The 3,749-nt window shown below is 36.2% G+C and overlaps 1 protein-coding gene across 3 annotated transcripts in view; it reads right to left on the reverse strand.

Moving 5' to 3' along the window:
• LOC106869311 (protein transport protein Sec24C) overlaps positions 1-3,749 on the reverse strand; it is a 57,612-nt gene that overhangs the window by 36,031 nt on the left and 17,832 nt on the right. The gene's annotated exons all lie outside the window — the stretch shown is intronic.

Here is a 3,749-nt window from a genome sequence, read left to right on the forward strand (position 1 = left end):
CATAGTTTGCCACGTAAAAGTATCCCTCACACTCTGTAAAGTGGTTGGCATTAGGAAGGGCATCCAGCGATAGAAACCATGCCAAATCAGGAGTCTCGTGCAGTCCCCCACCCCTTGCCAGCTTTGGTCACCCTGTCCAACCCACACCAGCTTGGACAATGGACGCTAAGTGATGATGATGATATTCCATGAATTCTCTCTCTTTTTTTTATCTTTTTAGTTGTTTCAGTCATTAGACTGCAGCCATGCTGGGGCACAGCCTTGAAGGATTTTTAGCCGAATGAATTGACCCCAGTACTTATATCTTTTAAAGCCTGATACATATTCTATCGATCTTTTTTGCTGAACCATTAAGTTACAGGGACATAAACACACCAACACTGGTTGTCAAGTGTGTGTGTGTGGGGGGGGGGGCAAACACAGACAATTCATTAATAAATTACAAAGAAGAATACAGAAGAAAAACCATAACCTGTTTTAGCCATATTTTCATTTTCCACGGAACACAAGATAATGTTCAGGTCATGTTAAAATACCCAATACAAAAAAATCAATGATGATAATGATACTTAAAATTAACAAAACAAAATTCTGATGCTACGGTCTTAAAATTAGAATGGAATTTTTACTGCATACAATGCAATATCTTAGAGTAAGTTCTTTTCAAATGAATGAGTAAATGAATAAAATTTATTTCAGTTCAACATGGTCTCTTAAATGTACACTGGCTGGTAGGTAGCACATTGAAGACCACATGTTAGAATTCAATATGGATCTAAACATGAAAACTGATGAGACTGATTCTTAAAAGAAAGGAGTGAAAATCACAAAACAACAGTAGCTTTACTGAATAAATATTAAGCTTATACTTAAAATCAATTGGAGAATAAAAGATAGAAAACGTATCTCCAATATTTTCAGTATGAAAAGGACATTCAGTTCAAGTAGATATTAGATACATTTAAGGTTAAGATACAAGGTAAATAATTAGAAAATACCAACTAAAAATTTTGGCTGTTATCAGATAAGTAAAATAATAATTAGGTGCTCCCTCTTATATTCTCTTATCAGAAAGTATGAACAGTCATTTCTACAACCCATCGGTACATACAAAGAATTATGTACAGCAAAATCATTTAAGAGTTGCTTGATATCCATTTTAACTATTTTGAGATATGCCTTAAACAAATATTTTGAAATTCGTTAACACATGGTTAATTTATTTGCCTAGACATTATCTGATGGCTGAACTTAATGAAAATTTATCAAAATCTGTCTATTTTATCCCAGTTTTGACTTGTCTAAGGGATTTTACATTTGTCCTGAATAACAAACATTCAAAAATATGCTTGAAGCAGACTTCTACAAGCAGTATGTTATTTAACTGTTTTCTTTAGAGAAAAATTATAAATTCAGTATATATAGAAGCTTATTAGTCTTATCCAAACAGTCTGCACCATTTTACAAAAGTGTACTCTTTTAACACATACACACACACGTCTTACTTTTGAGTTTAGATCCTATGCCATTTATAAGTGCTTTCCCACTTATCACTATTTTCAACACACCTCATTTATCCTTTACCCTGTCTCCATGTATGTTTACTCTATCACTAATTTATTAGATACAATATTTGATCCATTAGAGGTGTGGATAGACACAGGCATGGGTGTGTGGCTGAGAAGCCTATTTACTAAACATGTGGTTTCAAGTTCAGTCTCGCTGCATGACAACCTGGGCAAGTGTCTTCTACTATAGCATTGGGCCGACCAAACCCTTGTGAATGGATTTGATAAACAGAAACTGAAAAAAGCCTGTTGTGTTGTATTGTGTGTGTGCATGAGTATGTATATACCTAATTTCTACATCATGTGATGGTGGTAAATGAGCATCACTGTCATAAAAGTGGGGCTGCTTCCTTCCAGTCTTCCATGAAAAACATGTCAAGCTATGGGAAAATGTTACCTTGCTTGGAAACAGAAGAGGGTTGTGACAAGAAGGGCATCTAGTTGTAGAAAATCAGCTTCAACAAATTCCATGTGACTCACGCAAGCATGGAAAAGTAGACTTAAATAATGATGATCATACATACACATGTGGTGTGTGTGTGTGTGTGTGTGTGTGTGTGTGTGTGTTTGTACACGCACACACACAGATCACCAGCCACTTTACATAGGATACTGAATGAATTTTATCATTGCACCAGCACTAAATATCCTTGAAAGACTAAAGGAAACTGGCAATGCTATGCCATCACCATGAGTTTGCTGACCACTTTAAAGGAGCCTACTGGGTACATTTTACCATGACAGTGGCACTAGTGAAATTGCTTTATGTCCTCTGAGTCCTCACTACTCTATGACGTGTTTGTTCACTCATGAAATAGACCAAGGTTTATAGTATTGAGATTAGCGATATAAAAAGAACCACGATGGATGGGTGGAGGTAATGAGAGAATGATGACAGGAACAGGAACAGGATAATGGGAGCAAGAGGGTCATAGATGGGAAGAGCGTGCTATTCTTAGTTATCCCAGCAAACAGCAGAAGGTGATAGAAAGTGAGAGGAGTGATGGAGATTGACAAGGTACCAAAAGCTAAGGGAAGTATCATATGTTAACACAGTAGCAACTATCTGTATCAAGAACCAAATATTGATTCTGCCAACTTTCCATCATTGCTACTACTTTCTAATGTTTATAACTTTCATTTGGTCATGTTTGCACAAGTGAAGTGATCTTGTTTAGCACTGCATGTCACCAATCATCTTGTCACCATCATAGAAGCAGGAGTCTTCATTGATGATCTTATGTGAAAATATGTCTGACCAAAGGGAAATATTACTTTGCTTGGAAGTAGATGAGAGTGGTGACAGAAGGGGTATCTGGTCAAAAATCTGCCTCAATAAATTCTTTAGGATCCCTGTAAGCAAGTGTACATACATACATATGTACACAAGACACAGCTATAGCTGTGTAGTTAAGAAGTTCAATTTCCAAGCATGTGGCTTCAAGTTTGGTCCCATGTCTACTACAACAACCTTGTGTCAGCTAATGCCTTGAGAATGAATTTACTAGACAGAAAATGTACAAAATTCATATATATATATTGTATGGCAAGAAGTTTGCCTCCCACTCATATGGTTCAGCCCCAGAGTATGGTACCTTGGGCAAGTGTCTTCTACTATAGCCTTCGGCTAATCAAAGCCTTGCGACTAGATTTGGTAGACAGAAACTGAAAGAAGCCATCGTGTGTGTGTGTGTGTGTGTGTGTGTGTGTCTTTGTCTGCTACTCCAGCTTGACAACTGGTGTTGGTGTGTCTACATCCCCATAACTTAGTAATTCAGCAAAAGAGACTGATAAATTATGCATCAAGCTTAAAAAATAAATAAGCATTGGGGTTGATTCGTCCAACTAAAATTCTTGAAGGTGGTGCCCTAGCATGGCTGCAGTCTACTCACTAAAACAAGTAAAAAAATATATGTGCCTGTATGTATCTGCGAGCATCTGGATGAGTTTTCATATTTGCACAACTTAAAAAATAAATAGATAAATAAAGATGCCAAGCCACAAATGTTAAGTATGTCTCTAAGATCATATCTTTCAAGGTTGTTTACTATTTTACTAACATATCTAAATAATTCAGAAGTAAAATGAAAAACTGAAACAGAAACATCAATATGATGAAACAGTTTGTGTTTACAAATGCTACAAACATCAGTTTGTGTGTGTGTATATATATTATTTGTA

The sequence above is a fragment of the Octopus bimaculoides genome, chromosome 1 (assembly GCF_001194135.2).
Source record: "Octopus bimaculoides isolate UCB-OBI-ISO-001 chromosome 1, ASM119413v2, whole genome shotgun sequence".
NCBI lineage: Eukaryota > Metazoa > Mollusca > Cephalopoda > Octopoda > Octopodidae > Octopus > Octopus bimaculoides.